Here is a 21,478-nt window from a genome sequence, read left to right as displayed (position 1 = left end):
CTCTACTGGAACGTCCCTGGAAGCAGGAGTCCAAAAATAGGAACATCAAGAGGATGACAGTGGGTCAAGGTACTCAGAGCTGAATGAAGAGAGAGCACATCTTCTTGGACTACACATGTTACCAGGAGATTTTGAAACATATCCAATTTTAATTAAAAGAAACACAGTTACGGCGAAGAAATAAATGTTCGAGTTCAATGGCTTCTTATGAATAAGTACAACGCACTTCAGATCCACTTAAACTCCTACCAAGCTACTTATGTTTCTTCTGCCCAAGGCTTCTCTTGCATGACCCTGGTCCTCTGATATGGCCCTGCCTACCCCTCTAGACTCCTGTCCCCCGTTTTACCCACCCAGCACTCTATGCTTCTGCAATCCCATGTTCCTTAAGAAGTCAACACTCTTCCATGCTTTTCTGCCCCTCTTCCGAGCCCTCCTGCTCCCAGGTACCTTTGATCCTCCCCCACTGACTGACACATCCCCACCCTTCTAGGCCTTCCCCTCGGTTCACCTCTCCCACTCTCTTCTCTGCATTGCAGGCGATACAATCAAGTTCCTCCATTGATCCCCTTCCATGTCAGCCTGTGGCCCTGGGCACCCCACTATTCCAGCATACGCTGATCGTCCTTTGCTACTATCCTGTCAACATTCCTTAAAGCCTGTGGACACTGTAAAGCATAAAACACACTGCCACCCCCCCATCTCTCAGGGGCCCTTATGCGGGCTTTGCTTTATAGTTCACTTGTCAAGTGGGTCAACGAATAAATAAGGACCCACTTTTACCATAAGACCCCTCTATTAATTTCCTGCAGTTCCCATAACACATTCTCACGACTGTAAGGGGCTCAAGACAACATAGACTTTATTGCCTTACTGTCCTTCAGAGAAAATGTGTGACACAGCTCTCGATGATGTGTCAGCAAGGTTGCCTCCCTTCTGAAAACTGCAGGAAGACCGGGTAAGTCTTTTCCAGGTTTCTTGATTCAGGGCCTTGGCCTCTGCTTTGAAAGTCACCTTCCCAGCGCATTCAAGTTTTCTCTCTCTGCTCAACTGACTTCCGCTTCCATTCATAAAGCCCCTTGATTGCAGTGGGAACACCTGGATAATACAGGACCCGTCACTCATCTTAATCATACCTGCAAGGTCCCTTCTGCCATGCAAGAAAATATTCACAGGTTTGGGGGCATCAAGATTTGGATATATCTTGTAGGGGGAAGACTTTGATCTCCCTCTTCTAACTCATGTAGCCCAGTGCTCTCTCCTGAGGCTCCCCAGCCAATGACATAAAGGCATCAGCCTCTCTTCCCCTGGGTAAAGAAGCCCCAACCATGTACAAAGCTGTCATACTGGCTGTGCTTCTGAGACCCACCCTGCGTCTGACTGTGTGGCGACCTCCTTCTCAGCCTCCCTAACTGTACAAATGAATGCGTCCCAGGAGAAGCCATTAAGCTGCTCACCAAATGTGCGAGTAAATGAGGTGCCAGCTCAAAATAGCTCTTCAGGTAGGAGAGTGAAATGTGTGGAGGCAGTATTCTGCTTGGAAGACTGGGGTTGGGAAATGAATTAGTGTGGCAGCTGTGCACTCCCAAGGAGGAGGGAAATGGAATGCGGGGAGGGACCTGGGAATGGCCTGGGTGCTTCGTGGCTTCTCACATGGCTGTCCAGGCAGAGAACACTCTCTTGAGAATGTACACTAGTACATTTGTATCTTGAATGTGACCCAAAGGCTCATGGGCTAAGGGTTTGGGTCCCTAACCCATGGTAATGGTGTCATGGAGCCCATAGGAGGATGGACCTTTCAGGAGACTAGCAGACATAAGTGATAATACTGAAGTGCTAACTTTGAAAGGGCTACCGGAATTTCACAACACACACACCTATATTCTCTCTCTCTCTCTCTCTCTCTCTCTCTCTCTCTCTCTCTCTCTCTCTCTCTCTCTCTGTCTCTGTCTCTGTCTCTGTCTCTCTCTCTCTCTATCTATCTATCTCTATCTCTGTCTCTCTCTCTGTCTCTCTGTCTCTCTGTCTCTGTGTCTCTCTGTCTCTGTGTCTCTCTGTCTCTGTCTCTGTGTCTCTCTGTCTCTGTCTCTGTCTCTGTCTCTGTCTCTCTCTCTCTCTCTGCTTCTTTGCCTCCATGAGGTTTCCAGTGTGGTGATACATTGTCTATGATCTAATAAACCTTGTCTGGAGATCAAAATGCAAAACTAGTCACAGCCATAGAGGCCAGGCAGTGGTGGCACACACATTTAACCCCAGGACTCAGGAGACTGACTGGACTTTGTGAGTTCAAGGCCACGCAGGGATAAGTGAGAGTGAATCAGTCTAAAAGAGAAACAGAACCCAAGCCTTTCTTTAACCCCAGCACTAGAGAGGTATATTAAACAGGAGCAGGGTCTCAGTGCTGATAATTAGCCCCCAGCCACATTGAGGACAGGGTTGGCCCAACCTTGGTAGAGGTGAGAGCTCTCTGGTGGCTTGGCTGCTTTACTTCTGGGATCTTCAGCTTGAGCCCCAATATCTGTCTCTGGGTGTATATTATTCGTGTTACGTATCAGCCCTCTCTTCACCATGAACTCCTGACATGATAATCTTTGCCTCTACAAGTCCAAGGCAACTGGTCAATTCTTGCTTTATTTTCCAAGATGTCCTGGACATCAGCCACACGGCAGGCTCTGAACTTGGAGTTTAGGAAGGTACCGGGTTCGAGGTCATGCAGGGATGATGAATGCTCACAATAGAACATGGGGGGGGGTGGAGGATGGAAGTTAACAGAGCTGAGGGGTCTGGAGAATAGGAATGCTGAAGCGGTGCTGAGGGCAGAAAGAGTATCTCCAAGTTCCAAGTTGGAGTGTTACTTCGACTGAAGGACTTGGAAACCGAGTCACTTGGCGTGAAGTCGTTCAGTGTTAGAATTCAAGAGCAGAGAAGGAAGCCAGGGGGAGCGTTGAGTTTTAAATGGTGCTCCCATTCATCAGCATAGCTCAGCTGAGATCCCCAGAATGTCCTCCAAAAATGTGTAAGACCCAAGAAGCCTATGTCACCTTGGAGACAGTGTGAAAGTTGATGTAAGGATTAGAGATGTCAGAAGGACAAGGGTCACACTGTGTAGTTGCAGCTCTTACCTCACCATCATGGGGGACTCACCCATACTGTTCTTGAGACACAGGGACTTTCCATGGCCTTTGCTCTCATCCTGGGGTTGACTTATGACAGTCCCCTTTCTCAAAGAGATGATAGGAAGCCATGTTGCAAAACAGGCCATCTTCCATGTGCTCTCCTGTGCCCTTCAGAGCATCTTCCCTTGCTATCAAAATGGGGCAATGTCTGACTTCTCCACTGTGGAGGCAATACTGTCTGGGGACCCCAAAACAGATGCTGAATGAATGAGTAAATGAGTTCTGTGTCTGCCTAGGCCATTTTTTAAAAATGCTTTCTCTCGTTGGTAAGAAGTGTCAGTCAAACAAACGTCTTTAAATCAGATATATGGAACACATGGTTAAAATGAAAGCTGATACCTAGGGCCTGTGAGGCCAACGACAGTCAGAGACCAGAGGCCTTAGAATGTGAGGTGGCAACACCCCGTGTGAATCCTGACCTCTGTCCCAAGACCAGGACAACAGGCTTGTTGAGAACAGACAGCAAGAGAAACCAGCATTCAGGGCTTGAAGAATACATACTGGAGCATATTTGTTTTTCTCTTCTTATTCGTTTCTTGCTTCTACTACAACTCTCCTTCTCCGAGACAAAGGAAGCCCTGGTGCTTTTACAGCCCCTCCTTGTCTTTGTCTTCCTGTTTCTATCCATTTTCTTTGGGGGAGATGTTGGGGGGGGATAAGAGGTAGAAGCCTTGACTCTAATTCGAGGGGCATTTTTCTTGGCATCCAGAACAAGAATTTTCCTAGGTCCCTGGCTGCTCTGACTAAATGGATGCTGGGAAGCTATTTTGAGATACCCTGTCCCTGCTTCCTGCAGATTTCTTTGCTAGCATGCAGAAGAAAAAAAAAGTCCCAAAGCACTGGCGGCTTGCAAAGTCTTTTGAATTTGCAGAAGGTGGTCCCTGCTAACAAATTGGCCCACCAGGCTGGCATTCTTCATCCTTATTAGCAAGAAGGAACCTCCAGCCAGTCTCACTTCTAATTGCAGTTTTACTTTCTGGGGCGGAAAGTTAAGCTTAGAACAATTAAAAGTGTCGATGTGCTTATGCCCGTTTGACTGTGATAGAAAAGCCTCTAATTTTCCCACAATGAAGCCCCCTTCCAGTCAGTCTTTGGAATTTCTCTGCCTTTTCTTTCACCTTCTCCTCCTCTCCTCTAAGCCTTATTGTTCCAGTTTCTTAAGGAGTGACCCTGGTTATTCCCCCTGCTTTTGCTCCTTTCCCCCTCTGTAAAGCTGTGTCCCACCTTATGGTTCTGCTCTTAATAATAAATGAGAAAATGTGTGTGAGGCCTTAACAAGGTACATAAGGCATACCTAGTAACGGAGGCTCTATTCTTTCTTCTCTCTCTTTCTCTCTCTCTCTCTCTGCCCGCCCTCACCTTCCCTTCCTCTCCAACCCTTCCTTCTGTGGCCTGACTTCCTCCTCAGCTAGATGCCCTGTTGTAGTTCAGCTGAGACACACAGCTGTGTTCCAGGGCCCTTGGCCTAGTACAACCAGAGAGACTCTGGCTAGGACAGTTTAGTATTTACGGTTTCAGGACATTGCTGCCTGTCTCCTCTCCAACAGCCCTTAGGTTACAGAGATAATCGCAAAGGGTTTGTGTTTTCCTAATCGGGATGTAAGTGCTCCAAGGACCTCACTTCTTAGTCGAGGAGAAGGTTTTTCTCTGGACACAGCCAGTAAGAAATATGGCCATTGTGCCAGGGCTTGCGTCCTCTTCACTGCTGAATGAAGCGAAGGTTCGTGAATCATTCTCTGGTGTTCTGGGCCAGCTGCTAACTGTGTTTACTGACTCTCTGAATTATTGGCCGATGCGCTGGCACCTTGTTAATCACAGGAACAGTCCTGTTACTTGTTTTGGCTAGGAACTCACTTTCTAAAGGGATATGCCATTCAACCATTCAGCTGAAAACCAAGTAAATGCTCGCTGGTCAGTGTCCTCCCTCTGCCTTCCTGGGGGGGCTGTCACATTTGTCCTCCAACTTACAGCAGTGCTTGTTAACATTTTCTGAATTTGAGAAAGCAGGGGAGTTTTTCAGAGGGACTTTTCCATTTCTATGCAGGAAGAGTTCCATCTTTTTTCTTGCTCTTCTTTTGAAGTCTGTGCATGTATCCATGTATATAAATAGGGGTACTACAGGGTATTCCAGTCAACATCCAAAAGCAAGAATCACTATCTACCAGTCACAGGACAATTACTGCCATGTCAACTTATGACAAATCTTGTCCTGCCTGTCATTGAGCATTGGGCCCGACACAGCCCTGACTGGTTGCATATCCAATCAATCTGCACAGGAGCTCTGCCAGGTGGAGGAGAGTTGCCACCCTGCACGTGGGGAAGCAGGACCTCAGAAAGGTGAGGATGTCACTGTGAACAGTGGATGTGAGTGGCAAGCCATGGGTTCTAGAAACAGCCTATGCTGTCCCTTTGTGCTGTGAAGCCGCGAGTAAGAATTTCATGTCTTTGTTCCGTAAGATGCGCTCTCTCTCTCTCTCTCTCTCTCTCTCTCTCTCTCTCTCTCTCCCTCCCTCCCTCCCTCCCTCCCTCCCTCCCTCCCTCCCTCTCTCTCTCTGTCTCTGTGTGTGTGTCTGTCTCCCCCTCCCATGTGTGTGTGTGTGTGTGAGAGAGAGGCAGAGAGAGAGAGAGAGAGAGGTGTGTGTGTGTGTGTGACCAAGTCTTGTTGTCCACAAAAGTTTGGGGTAAAAGCTGGGAGAAATAACAGCACAGAAGGACAATGAGTGACTTTATAAATCAATGGGGGAATTTTAGTGGTTGTTTTCATAGTCCAAAACTTGAAAGAGTTCCAGGAAATCATTCATGGGACATTTCCTGTGATCTGAGAGAGTTCCAGGAAATCATTCATGGGTGTTTCCTGTGATCTGAGAGAGTTCGAGGAAATCATTCATGGGTGTTTCCTGTGATCTGAGAGAGTCAGGGAAATCATTCATGGCTGTTTCCTGTGGTCTGAGAAGGTACAGGAAATCATTCATGGGTGTTTCCTGTTATCTGAGAAGGACCGGGTAACTGTTCATGGGTGTTTCCTGTTATTTGAGAGGGTTCCGGGAAGCTTTACCACATTTGAAATCCTACAGAAATGAGAAATGCAGGTTGAGAGAGACCCTCTTCTCTTTCAGAGGCAGAGCCTCAGGATGAAGAGTTGGTTAAACTCCTCCAGTGTGCAGAGGATTAACAGTAACAATGGGGTCTGAATACCTTTCCCATGCCAAAGCTCCATCCTTTCCACTCTACCAAACTTAAAAAGTCAAACACATGTCTCCCCTTCTTTACAGAAAGCAAGAACAAAGCAAGCCACTCAGCAAGGGATATCTTCATCAGTTAGACACAGACACAGTTTGTCTCTCTTGGTCTAGCTTACCCTACTCAACATAATTTTTCCAGTTTTCATTCATCTATATGCAAATTTCATCCATTTGTAAGTGTGTAGCACTAATTGGATTAAGTGTTATACATATATATGTGTATACATACAATATGTATAATTTATGTATATATAATTTAAAAGGACATGGAGGTGACAGGAATGTGTGAGGATCTGAGAGGAGTAGGAAGGAGGAATGTGGGGGTGCATATCTTTGAAAAGTATGACATGAAATGTATACAATCAAACACTAAGAAAATTATTGTATTTTTTAAAAAAGTAATTTGAAAGGATATTTTCACCCTTGCAAAGCTTTTCTAGACATCAGTAGCTTGTCATTCGCTTATGACACTTCCTACAGGCTCCAGTGACCCCTCGGTTTCTCCTGACATTTCCAAGTTGTGAGGTTCCCTCCGTCTTCCTCTCAGTTCTGTACAAACCACACGGACACCCACAGATTCTGATATCTGCCTGTGACTCCTGGAACTGAAATGTTTGCCATATAACGTGCTTGATGAGGCTCCTTTCAACAATCTTTTTGCTGTTGTTGTTTTGACCATGCTCTTTGTTAAACGTGTATTGACAAACAGCTTATGTGGAGATTGCAGGTGTTGAGTTGTGCTTTGTTGAGTGACGTACCTCCACTCAGTCCTGTGAACAGCTCAAATAAACAAGAAGTTGGGGACTCTGTCCCACCGAGAGGCTTCAGAAAATTCACAGTTATTCATCCGTCTTAAGGTACTGCCTTTAAAGTTCTAACAGCCCGGTAAATGGTCTACTTGGCAGGTTGGAAGCCAACAGGACACTGTGCGTGGTTGTTGGGAAGTCCTGTGTATATGTTGTCTTATTGGTTGATAAATAAAGCACTTTTGGCCAATAGGGAAACAAGATAGGTGAGACTAGGAGTAGAGGAGGATTCTAGAAAATATAGTCAAGAGTGAAGAGTCACCATGTGATCCCAGGAGGAGAGTGTGCAAGTCTGGCATTGTTGGTAAGATAAGACCTTATAAAAATATGTATTAGTAATTATGGGTTAATAATTAACTCAGAGCTAGCCATTAAGAAACCATAGAAAATGGCCAACAGCTTCATTATTAATATAGCATTCTGAGTGTTCATTTGGGACTGACGAGACTCTGGGACCAGGCTGGCCGGAAGAGTACACGTTACAGGTGGTGACATCCAGGCTGCAGGTATCAAGAAATGGAACGTCCACTCGCTGGATAACTATAGTCCTGGAGTTGGCTCTCACGTTTGTAATCTCAGCTCTTTCATAATGAGCTCTATTGCTTGAGGTCCTAACTTACACCAGGCTCAATTCCCTTACCTGAAGGATGAAGACAATGGAAGTACCTTGCATAGGGACAGTGATATGGACAGATATAGCAAGTCCAGGGACACCACTGGAGGGTTTAGATTCCAAAGTTCCCGAAAGAAGAATTGCCAAAGTAGAGACTGTTTGTTGAAAGACTGTAAGCCCCCAAGGGGGAAGGAGACTGAAACCAAGAGAGTCCAGTAGTTCCATTATCACCAGAACGTGAAAGATGGAGTTGTGGCCTCATGGCTCTGACTTTCTCCTGCATATCCGTTACCTGCAACCTCACGTGTCACAGGTTTCAGTAGCATATTAAATGTGTGTGTAGTGTTCTAACGGACCATGGGTCGGTCAACTGCAGACATCCCAGAGTGCTCTTGGCTCCATCAGCGACACCAGCGGTCTTTGTTGGGGGGGAAAGGTACAAAGAGGCCACCCTTCCACTTTGCCAAGTGATTTTTTAATGTGATACCTGAGTACCACTTCGTGCAGAGCCTTCTAGACCTGGGTCTCCTACCTCAGCCCCCAGCTGTTTGTGGTCCTCAGACATTGGGTTCCCTCACACCAGTGCTGCTCTCACCACAGTTGGAGGAGGCTCTCGGTGGGACTCAGGAAGCGTCCTGCTTTTGCTCATTCCTGTTGCTGCGATAAAACACGCCCAACAAAAGCAATTTAGGCAAGAAAGGGGTACTGTCCATCACAGCAGGGAGGTCAAGGCAGCAGGGACTGAAAACAGCTGCTCACATAGCACCCACATTCGAAACAGAAAGGATGGATGCCTGTGTGTTTGCTCTTCATCTCAGGCTCAGCTGTCAAGTAGTTCAGGACCCACACTCGGAACAGTGAGGCTCACAGTGGACTGGATCTTCCCGTATCCGTTAGAGAAATCAAGACAACCCCATCGACAGCCCACGGGCCATTCTGATCCAGGCAGTCCCTCACTGAAACTCCCTCCCCAGGTGACTCTACATTAACAACACAGGAGGCATTTGGTTCACCTGTCCCAGGGCAGTCTTCCCCCATAGTGGAAGGAGGCTTCTCATGGGACTCTGGGGGGTTGGTGTTGTTAATTAGGGAGCCAGAACCGGCCTGATGGACGGAGCACAAGCCATGGAGAACATGTTAACCATAGTTTATTTTAGCCAGACTGAAAGAGGGGAGACAGACATAACAGAGAGAGAGAGAGGAAGATGAGAGAGAAGAGATGATGAGATGATGAAAGAGAGGAAGACGAGAGAGTAAGTGGGCGGGGTCTGTCCTTTTAAAGGGGTCCTTTGCACCCAAGTGCAGACTGGCTGTCATGGAACTCTGGGCTGGCCAGAGTGCTGCCTGAGTGTATTCTGCCAGGCAACAGGGCAGACCAGCATAATTCCTGAGCCTTTCAGTTGGCATCTCATTTTTGCTCATGGATGCCCCAAGGGAGTTTTTTTTTTTTTATGATTTTCCTCCACCTCTTTCTGCAACGAAGTGACAAAAGTTTCTTTCCGGTTGTTTTGTTTCTCCTTTTCATAAAGTAGCCAAGATAACAACCCTCGTGCAGAATTGGCTCCTGTAACACATTTCCATGCTAATTAATAGCAGCCTCAACGGGGTGAGGTTTTGAGCAAAATAAATCACATATATTCAGGTGTCTGGATTTTTACCACCATTAAACTTAACTGCCCTGTTTGTATCTCTTTATTGTTCTTCTTTGGTAAAGACTACTAAAAAAAAAAAAGAGTTACAATACTTGATCCAGGGGCTGGGAGGAAGCCCTCTTTTCATATTTCTAATAGCTTCAAATAAAATATGTTCAAGCACTTCTTCAGTCATCTGCCTGGCAAAGGTTGTTTGGAGAGGTCTCCCCACTCCTGCCCCGATTCTTACAAGCATCGATTCTATTTCCTAACTCTTTTGCTGGATTAAATTTATGAACTGCTCGGCCCTTTGGGTGATAAATCTGTTGATTGTGACCACTTCCTCCTTCCAGTTTCCAATTAACACGATTGGTACAGAATCCTCGGAGACAGCCTGGGGTCTCTTCTGTCATCTTGCAGCTCAGAGCTGAGTCAGCAAAAATGTCAACTAGAACCTCCCCCTCGTTAGTCATTTCTCAGCTCACGCACCTTGGAGCATTTAACAACAGTTCAATACTATTTCCATCTATGTGAAGGGGGGGGGACTGTCCTAAATTTAACACCTGCAAAGCAACTTGTAATTTTCCTGTAAAAACGGTATGGGTCATCTTCTGTAACATTTCCATACTGTGGGCAGCTTCTTCATGTTTAAACAGGGAAATGGATCCAGCTTCTAATCAGACAGTGTTACCAGCAGACAGGATGCATTATACAAACCCAAAGTGGCATTCAGAAGGTAAGAGCACTAAGAAAACTGGAATTTGCTCCAGGGTGTTCATGCAGAGCTGTCTTTCAAGTCTACACTATTCTGCCAGTCTGAGTCCCAAGGAGAAGGAAAGTCTTGGGAAAGCCTGCGTCTTTCCTCTTCCTTCTCCTCCTCTTCTTACTCCTTTTTTGCTTGTTCATCCATCACCCTCCTTCTCTCTCGACTCCATCCCATGGAGATGGGCACCAGGATAAGAAACTGGGAATGGGGGTGCTATAGCTGGCATATGAAATGTCCTCCTCCTAAGGCCCGCGGCTGGGTCCTGTTTTGGAAGCCTCTGCGATCTGAGGAGGTGTGGAGTGCTGGAGAAAGCAGCTTAGTGTCCTACATGGGTGTTCCAGCCGTTACCTATGTATCCGTGTGCACACGTGGATATGGAATGAAACACCGGAGGTCGCTGCTCCTTTTAGCTTGCCTCTCATGCTGACGGGGAGCGAGCTGCAAGAGAGGCTAGAAAATAACGTCTTGGGTGGATAAACATGTATTCCTACAGATTTTAGTGACTACAAAGGGATTATAAACGAACATTTAGGTGGTATCTTTTTTTCTTTTGTATTCTCTCATACAGTACATCCCAATCAGAGTTTCCCCTTCCTCCACACCACACAGTGAAACAACAGGCCTCCCAAGGATACCAACTGAACACAGCATAACAAGTTGCAATAAGGCTAGGAACAAACCCTCACATTAAGGTTGGGCAGGGAAACCCAGGAGGAGGCAAAAGGTCCCAAGAGCAGGCAAAAGAGTCAGAGACACCCCCATTCCCCTGTCAGGAGTCTCAGAAAACATCAAGCCAATAACCATAACATATGCAGAGGATCTAGTGTAGACCCATGCAGGCTCTGCAATTGCCACTTCCAGTTTCTGTGGAAGCCCATGAGGCTTTCTTAGCTGATTCCACTGGTTGTGGCCCCCTGCTCTCCATAACACCTCTGGTTCCCACATTCTTCCTCTCCCTCTTCCATGGGATTCCCAAGTTCTGAGGGAAGGAACCCATTGGAGATATTCTACCTGGACTCCCTCTCATTCTCATATTTGGCTGTTGGTCCCTGTATCTGCTCCCATCAGCTGCCAGAGACAGCCTCTCTCATGACAACTGGACTAGGCATTGATCTATAAGTATAGCAGAAGATCATTAAGAATCGTTTCATTGATTCTTCTTTTTCTTTTTTGCCAGTCATGTTTGGTTTAACCCTAGGTCTCTGGACTATCTGACCTCTTCTGGTTCCTGATAATATTTCAACACCCCTGTTTCAGCAATGTCTGTGCACAGTCAGGGAACCATTGAGGTGGTAAGCTTTTGGTATTAGGTACATGGGTATGAAATTTGAAACAGTTGACCTTCTAGGAGGAGCTCAGCTTTGTGGCAGAGTTAGAGGTAGATTGTCACACTATAGGAATCTCATGGACAGGTTTGAAATGATGGGAACTGACCCAGGACAAAGAAAAGCCCCAGAAAGCATGGAGAACCAAAATATGAGCCCTGGCAATAGATCCCCAAGTTTTCCTGGAGCTTCCAGCAAGCAAGAACCAGAAAATCAAATAAGGCAAATGGTGAAAACAAGTGTCATAAGAAGTTCAAAAAAGAAAGGAAGGGAGGCAGACAAGAGGGAGCGACTTGAGCCTTCCTGGCTACTTGTCCAGCCTAACTGGGAAGCTCCAGGTTCAAGGAGAGGCTCTTCTAAAAAATAAAGCTGACGATGACTATGACTAAGGAAGACACTTGAAAATTTTTGTCTTCCACCTGCACCTGTCAATAGACACATGGGGAGGAGGAAGGAGAAGAGGAGGGAAGGGAAGGAGAGTAAAATGGGGAGGCTATTAATCCCAGCTAAAGCTAAGCAATAATTCAGTATTGTTACATGGCGGTGGGAGGTGTTCAATAACTGTAAACTGCTTCTTGATAGTTATGAAGTGTCTCTTTGTTTCCGTTGTCAAGCATAGCAGCATCTCAGGTCCTTACAACAAGAAAATGGCTGAAAAGTGTTCTGTAGAGAACCGCTCACATTTCACAGCCACAGGATCACTCATAGGTGAGGCTTTTTTTTTTAATTTTACATATCAATTCCAGTCCCCCTCCCATGTCTTCCACCTTCCCCCACTCCACCCCCATCCACCCCTCAGATGGGGTGAGGCCTCCCATGGGGATTCTTTGAAGTCTGTCACATCACAATGAGGTAGGACCAACGCCCTCCCTCCTGTATCTAGGCTAAGCAAGGTATCTCTCCATAGGGAATGGGCTCCAAAAGGCTGCCTAGTGCACCAGGGATAAATCCCTACAGTAGCCCCATAAGCTGCCTAAGCCACACAATTGTAACCCACATTCAGAGGACCTCTTTGGTCTTATGCAGGTTCCCAGCTGTCAGTCTGGAGTCAGTGAGCTGCTACTAACTCAGATCAGCTGTCTTTGTGTGGGGATTTTCCCATGGCCTTGTCTCCTTGGCTCATGTAGCCACTCCTCCCTGTCTTCACCTGGACTCCAGGAGCTCTGTTCAGTGCTGGGCTGTGGGTGTCCATCTGTTTCCATCAGGTACTGGTGAAGGCTGTATGATGACGATTAAGGTAGTCACTAATCTGATTACAGGGGAAGGCCAGCTCAGGCACCGTCTCCACTAATGCTTAGTCATAGCTGGGGTCATCCTGAATTCCCTAGTGCCAGGTTTCTAGCTAACCCCATAATGGCTCTCTCTCTATCAAGATATCCTTCCTTGCTCTCCCTATCTGTCCTTCCCCTGACTGAACCATCCTGTTCCTTCATGTTTTCATCTCCCTCCCTTCCTCTCCTTCTCCCCTCCCCCTCCCCCATCCCCCCTCTCCTCATGCTCCTGATTTACTCAGGAGACCTTGTCTATTTCCCCTTAAAGGCAGAGTGTGTGACTCAACTCAGAGTGCCTGGTTCAACAGGTCTGTCCCAGTCTGAGAATTTGAGGATGCAACAAGTTATCACAAGAAGCTGATGCCACATGCTGACAGACACCACTGAGTACACTACAATGCACTTAAGTATTCCTTAAGCAGATTAGAAAACTAAGGTACACAGCCGAGGAAGCCTGCTTGAGAACCACAGCAGGAAATGAGCCATACCCCCCCATGCGATCCAGAAAGGCTTCCTCCAATGTGGTGGCATCAATCCACATCATGTGTCCTCCTTAGAATGCATCCCGCAACAAGCATCCTCCCAGTCTGCATCTCCCTCAGTCTGCATGTATCTCCCTGCCATGTATCTCTCCTAAATCATGCATCTTCCCCATCTACTCCAGCATGCACCTCCCAGGATGCATCCCTCCAGCAGGCATCTTCCAAGCAGGATGCTCCCCAACATGCACCCCCCACACAGAATTACTTGGAAGAGGGTGTCAACTATATGGCCCAGTGGATAAAACCGCTTAACACTCAAGCTTAATGACCTGAATTCCAGCCTCAGAGCCTAGATACAAGTAAAAGGAGAGAACTAACTCTACAAAGCTACCCTCTAAGCAAGAAGCAATGTAGTATGAACACACACACACACACACACACACACACTCACACACACACACACACACTCACACACACACACACACATACACACTCTGGGATATAATGAGCGCTCTCTGATACTCCTAGACTGTGCTAATAAAGTTAACGTTGAATCAGGGGGTGGAGCCGTGACTAGCAGACTTAAATTAGTCATAGAGAAGTCAGGAACACAGAAGGGAGAGACTTGGAATTCACATGCTCTCTTCATCTGGGACTTGGGGAGAGAAGAGGCTCTGTCTGGGTCTTGGAAAACAGTATGGTGGTTTCTCAGAAAATGGAAATCAATCTACCTCAAGACCCATGATACCACTCTTGGGCATACACCCAAAAGACACACACTCATACCACAAGGACACTTGCTCAACTATGTTCATAACAGCATTATTTGTAATAGCCAGAACTCGGAAACAACCTAGATGCCCCTCAACCGAAGAATGGGTAAAGGAAATGTGGTACATTTACACAATAGAGTACTACTCAGCAGGAAAAAAAAAAAAAAAAAAACAGTGACATCATAAAATTTGCAGGCAAATGGATGGAACTAGAAAAAAAATCATCCTAAGTGAAGTAACCCAGACCCAGAAAGACAAACACAGTATGAACTCACTCATAAATGGATAGTAGATGTAAACAATGGATAATCAGGCTACGGTCCCCAGTCCCAGAGAAGCCAGATAACAAGGAGGACCCTAAGAGGGAAACATGGATCTTCCTGGGAAGAGGAAGTAGATGGGTGTCCTGAGTAAGCTGGGGGTAAGGGGGAGTAGAGAGGAGGGGAGGGGTGAAGGGAACATGAGGGATCAGGAAGGTCGAGTTGTGGGCAGTAAGGAGGGGGAGAGTGGGGGGGAGAGACACCTTGATAGAGGGGAACATTGTGGAGTTAGGGGGCAACCTGGTGCCGGTGAGGCTCTCAGGAACCCAAAAGGATGATCCCAGCTAAGAACCCTAGCAATAGTGGAGAGGGTGCCTGAACTGGCCTTCCCCTGTGTTCAGATTAGTGACTGCCCTAGTAGTCATTGTAGAGCCTTCATTCAGTACCTGATGGAAGCAGATGCAGAGATCTGCAGCCAAGCTCTGGGCTGAGCTCTTGGAGTCCAGTTGAAGAGAGGGTGGAGGGATTGTATGAGCAATTGGGGGGTGGGTTCAGTCAAGATTGTGATGGGGAAAGCCACAGAGACAGCTGACGTAAGCTCACAGACTCTGGAAAGAAAGCTAGGGAGCCTGCATGGGACCGACCTGGCCCTCTGCGTCTGGGTGACAATTGTGAAGCTTGGTCCTTTGTGGGGCCCCTAGCAGTGGGATCAGGACCTGTTCTGTTACATGAAAGTATGAAAGGAAATGCATTGTATTTGTGTATCATAGTTTGGGTGATTTTTATTTACATAATTTCCAACTGCACCTTGCTTTGCATTTGAATAAAATTCCATTGGGCGTATTCAAGTTTATCCATTGATCTGTTGACCGATCTCTAGGGCTAGTCCATTCCCTAGCTACGGTGAATAGTGTAGGAACAACCCAACAACCTCAATGTACAACAGTCTCTGTGTGGTGGGATTCAGAATCCTTTGGTCAGGGCGAGGGAAGGGAGGAGGAAGAGAAGAGATGCAGGATGGGAAGAGGGAAGGTCATATTGTAGTTCTACTTTTAGCGTCTTTGAAAATGCCATGCTGCTTTCTATACATTTTATGCCCCTTTACAATCCTACCACCTGTGAGTCACTCCTCTTTCCCAATGCTCTCCCCAGAAGTTGAGACATTTGTATTGTTAACTCAGCCTTTCTGACTGACGTGACATGGGATCTCCAAGACAGTTTTTCATTTCCACTTTCGTTGTGGCTAAGGATGCTAAATAACTTTTAAAATATAGTTGTTCATTTGCGTTTCTTCTTTTGAAGATTAAATGGATAGTTCTCAATAGAAATGATTTGGTATTTTTTAAAGGAAAACTACCTTTGCAAATAACCAAAAGCAAGATTGAATGTAAGGTTCAAATATCTCACCAGAAGCCGAAGTGAATGGATGGTGTCTCTCCAGAAAATGAAGAGAATCATACAGGAAAACAATTCTAGTGGAGAGAGATATGAGAGATGATTTATGGGTAGCAGAGAAATACCCTACAAAGAGCAGCTTGAGTTTTGCTCCTGGAGAACCAAATGACCCCAGGAGATAAGAGACAGTCTGGGGAGAAGAGACAGAGAGAGGTCCTCCAGCTCTTCACAAAGACCAGCAGCTGCTCTCAGTAACAACATTACTAGTTAGTGGTGCACATCTCAGGCTGGTAAAAGACGGTACACAAATGCCAATCCCTCATTCCAGAGAGAGGACCCACCCCGCAGATGTAAATTCCCTAAAGCAGTTATATGATTAGGCTTTCACACAATAACTTCAAGACCTTATCAGTTAAAGGCCAGCACCGTGCAGAAGATGAAGCACATAAAGGAATTGTCTGGAATGCCAAATCACTGAGAAGGAGGCAGGTCTAGCTCGGAGACGTGGGATATCCATGTTTCAAGACATGTAATATGAACCACACACTACAACAGCAGTGTTCTGCTCCTTGTTTGAAGATCTTGCTATCGAGACAATCTCAACCTGCAGCAATTTCCTCTTCCTCCTGGAAAAAGAGCCAAGTTAACTCTTATTCCTAAATCCACTTGTCTTTCCAGACTAAGAAGACATTGGACTCAAATGAAGCGAATGGCCCACCCCACTATCTTCTGGAAGGCTGGTAATGGCTCCTTGCTATTTTGAGGTCTCTTGATATGTGTCTCACACCTGAATTTGATTAATTTTATCCAGGATTAATATCCCCAGTCATGTGAGCCAATCAGAGACAAGCTTGAGAGCTGAACAATCCCCAGAATTGTCCATGGGAGAATGACTTCTTACTTTTTCTGGCCCCAAGAAGATCCTGTGGAATCTCTTTGTTACTCAGCTTGAGTTGCTGTTACTAAATATTACAGATTATGGGGTTTAACCCACAATAACTAGGTTTACTTGGAGTGAGTGCTGATAGCCTGGCATCCAGTAACCAAGAGCATTAGTGTCTAAAGAAATCTATAAAGCATAGATGGATGTCCTCTCTTTATTTCCCCAACACCTCTGTTTTGAGGGAAAGAGGGGAGTATAGGAGCGAGGAGAGGAAAAGAAAAGGAATCAATGAATCTCGTGAACTGTTCTTTTGTATTTTAACTTTTACATATGTTTATGATGGGTATCTGGCATGTGCAAGTATGCATGTGTGTGTATGTGTGAACATACGTGCCATGGTGTCTGTGTGGAGGTCAGATGACAATCTTGGATGTCAGTTCTCATTTTCTTCCTTTTTAGAGATGAGATGTCTTCATGGTTCACTGCTGCAAACCCCCATGCTAGCTGCCTTTCCAGTTTTCAGGCCTTCTCTCGCCTCCACCGCCCATCTCAGCACACAAGCACCAGGATTACAAGTGCATGCTACTGCCTTCAGCTTGATGTGGCCTAAGATCCAACCCAAGTGCCCACTCTTGGACAGCACATACCGTATGCCTGAGCTGAGCCGTCTTCCCCTCCCTGCCCACATCTTCGTTTCTTACAGGTCCTCGTTCACAGCAGAATTAAGATCCTACTCTATGACTTTATTCTTACCTCTTAAAAGCCCCCACCTTCCGGTGTTGTCATAGAGGCTTTAACGTATGAGTCTGGAGATGAGAGGACATAATTCAGTCTAACAGAGCCTGAAGTTTGCTTTCCAACCAAGGTCTTCACTGAGCCATTTCAGTCTTCCTGGAGCAATGAGGAGCTACAAAGGCATAGCTGCATCATCCTTCCCCATACCCTGCGTATGATCCCGGCCACTGAGTCGTGAGAGAAGAAGGAGCAGACGCCTGAAAGTCTATAACTACAGCATTATTCAAGTCATTTTTAATTGTCTTCCTTTTAGTTAAACTCCTGGTGCTTAAGAGACTGTACAATTACTCAAATTGATCCCTAATAGTGATCTAATTCATGAGGCTGTAATTTACAGAAGAGATGCTATGTAAAGAGTCCTATAAATTATTTGCATTTTATGATACTCTAGATAGTACACACATTGTTTGTTTTGCATTTTGATTTCATTGCTTAGTCTTCCATAAACCACTGTAACGGGGCTTTCACACAAAGCTCTACAGCAATTACACTCATTTGAAATTTTAAAGACCACATTGAGCTGCCAGTAAGTGTACTTCATATTATATTGTTAAAAGTCAATTGTGGAAGAACTTGTAGTTTACTTAAACAAACTTGCATTGGTTGAAAAGATTCAGTTTCACATACATGAGTCAGCTTTAAGACCTGTCTTGGTCATGGTGTTTTATTGTAGCAATAGAAAAGTAATAAAGACACTATGGATCAGGAATATGCCAAAATTGTCCTGGTTTGCTATTGCTATTCAGAAGAGAAATCAGAGAGCACAAGCAAACAAACCCCACAGAAATTAAAAGTTCCCAAAGTAAGAAGGAAGACATACATTTATTTATATATTGCAGAGAGCATATTATTTGAAGAAAACGCAAAGCATTATGTACAAGAGAGAGAGAGAGAGAGAGAGAGAGAGAGAGAGAGAGAGAGAGAGAGGAGAATAAAAATAAGCAGAATTGCAGAATATCAAACCAACAGATACAAACCAGTCATTTTTAGGCCCTAAAAATAAATAGCATACAGAAATAAAATTAAGAAAGCAATTATGTTTTAAATAGCAGCAAATAGAAGAAATACCCAGGAATATGTTAACCAAAGAAATGAAATACTTCTTGCATGCTGAAAACTCTAAAAAGTTGGCAGGAGACATTAAAGACAACAACAGATAAAACAATGTACAGCGTGCAAGAGTTGGAAAACTTAACAATGTTATGAGATCAATAATATCGCAGGGCAACCTAGAGACTCGTTGCAATCTCTGTCGAAAGCTCCCAAAACTTTGCATTGAGATTAAAAATAAATGCTTTCCAGAATTCAGATGGACTCTAGAAGGACTCAAATTGGCAAGAATAATCTTAAAAGGGAAGTAGTTGTAAATCTCTTATTCCCTGATTTAAACTTCCTAGAAACCTCCTTGCAGAACTGTAGAAACCTAAAGGATCAGTTGGTCAGTAAGTAGCATAGAATAATGATTCCAGGAACGAGCTATTTCACATAGTTTATTGCTGGTAGAATGGACAAAACATCATTGACTGGAGAAAACACATTCCTTTGTACCAGTGGTATTGAGAACCTCATAATCAAAAGAGTTTTTGATTTAGGCCCTCATGCTACATACAGAATTTATTTTGGTTGCCGCTTTGTGTGCATGGGTGTTTGCCCTGTAGGTGTGTATAGTATGCATATGATACACACTCCTGACATATCTGATTAGAAGACAGTGTTAGATACTCTGGAACTGGATCTAAGGTTGGTTGTGCATTCTGGGAATGAAACCTGAGTGCTCTCCAGGAACGGCGAGTGCTCTTAACCTTTGAGCCATCTCTCCAGCTCTACAAATTTAATTTAAAATATTTTGAAAAATCTAAATGTGAGAACTAAGACTATTTTTAAAAGAAAGGGGGAAGTTTTATGATAGCGCAGACAACACAGACAGGCAAAAGTAAAACACAGACAGCAAAGTAAAGAATATTTGGTCTCATTAAAATTTAAATATTATCATGCACTAGAGGACATATATAGAGTAAAGCATAAACTATTTAAATGATGTGACTCTTTGATATAAATTTTTGGAAACTGTATCTAACACAAGATTAAAACCCAAATATATAAAGAACACCTATAACTCAATGACAACACACATACATATCTAGAATCCAGTCTAAACATAGGCAAACAGATGTTTCTATAAAGATGTATGGAAGACCAACCAGTGCGTGAAATCATATTCAACAGCACTAATAATTACTATAAAATGAAAGTCATAATGAAGCTGCATCTTCTCACTAGTGTAGTAAAGAAGAAAAAAAATGCGAAGTGTTGGTGAGGATGTGTGCGGCTGATTGGACTGCCAAATGGTATAGTCACCGTGGGAAAACAATGTGGTTGATCTTCAAGCTAGAACAGAATTACACATGGCCCAGTTCCACCTTAGATAATGTATCCAGACATTTGAAGTAGGCGACAGGACTGTCAGGTGTCTTATAGCACGGACCACAAAACCAAGCCATGGTGGCAGCTTGAGTATTTACCCACAGGTGAGTGGACAGAAGCAATGACATATACATAAAATGAAATGTTTTTCCACCTTAAAAATGAGAGAAATCCTAACATCCGCTGCCACGTGGATGAACTGGGGGGCCCAACGCTAGATCAAATACGTTAATGCCAGCAAGGCAAGGAGTGCTCAGTGCATAGTTCTCAGTTGCTCGGAGACACCGAAGAAAGCAGAGGGGAGACAGGAGTGTGCGGGCGGTTACTGGACTGAAGGAGACGCCACAGAAGGAGTTGCTTGGCAGGTAGACAATTTCAAGTTGAGGACGCCACCCAAGTCAGGGTGCTACACCATAGCAGTTAGCACACAGAAATCTTCTGGCCACTGGGATGCACATTTAGAGTCAGTAACAGTCATAAATTTTGCTTTTTGCATTTTACCACAATAGAATCATTCTAAAAGTAAAAATCATTCTCCTCGTAAAACTGCCTCATGAATCCTTTGTCTGTCTGTCTGTCCGAAAAGAATCTATTTTGAGTGACTGCTGCGAAGACTTGCAATCAGTTCTTACCCTTTCAAGGCTTACATGAGCCACAGCTCTGAGAAGCAGCTTCATTTCCTTGGTCCCTCTCTGCAGAAGCCCCCATCCCTCCTCCTCCCTCCTCCAGAATGTGCAGTAATAGGAAAAGGGGGCAGCTTCCCGCGTTTTCATCTCTGGATCTGGCGAGCGGGGGTGAAGTGGGACTAATCAAGCCGCAGATTAATTTGCAGCCCTCCCTTCAACCTCTTTGATTGCAGACTCGGAACGCAGCTCTGCTCAGTGACATAGATAGCGGGAGAGCTGCTCAGGCTGCAGGGAAAATGGGCTTACCCGGACTGTGTCACTCTGGCTCTTTGCTCTGCTACGAGGGTCAATCACTGGATCACTCTCACCTGGACCTGGCTTCCTCCTGCACACAGTCCAGAGCCAGCCTCAGCAAGCTGGAAGCTGGAAGTTAAATCTACTCGTGACAGATGCCTGGAGAGCAGTCCTGCTTTTGCCAGCCTGTCTTAACCCTGCTACTTCTAGGCATACAAAGCTGCAGGCATGAGTGGTGGGGTCTGGGGTCAGAGGAGGAGAGTGGTACACAGAAAACCCTTCTGTCTGGTACCAGACTTAGTGCACCTCTTAACTCTGAAAGCTGAAGGGTTTAAGTCTGCTTTGCTGAGACAGCCTGTGGGTTTCGCTTTATGCCTGACTGTCTGTAAAGACACAATCATTCAGACACACGCTTGGCGCCCAGTAGACTTCAATCTTCTCTGTCTCTCCCTCTCCCGTTTAACATGATGATCTGAATAGAGAATTTGGGTTCCACCTGGCCCTTCAAGTCAGCTGCTCTTCTTTTCCAGAACATCCTCTCCACACTTTGCAAACAATTGTGAATCCTTTACTATGCTACTTGGATGTCATGTCCCATCAGGAAGCCCACCACTCCCCTTTCTCTATAGAGATGAAGGAATGCTGCTGACTCCCTTTCTCTTGCCTGCCCTGCTCGTCCTGCACTTGGTGGCGTTCATGTCCAGTCTTTCTTTACT

The sequence above is a fragment of the Mesocricetus auratus genome, unplaced genomic scaffold, assembly GCF_017639785.1.
Source record: "Mesocricetus auratus isolate SY011 unplaced genomic scaffold, BCM_Maur_2.0 Super-Scaffold_100023, whole genome shotgun sequence".
NCBI lineage: Eukaryota > Metazoa > Chordata > Mammalia > Rodentia > Cricetidae > Mesocricetus > Mesocricetus auratus.
Note: the sequence above shows the minus strand (reverse complement) of the source record.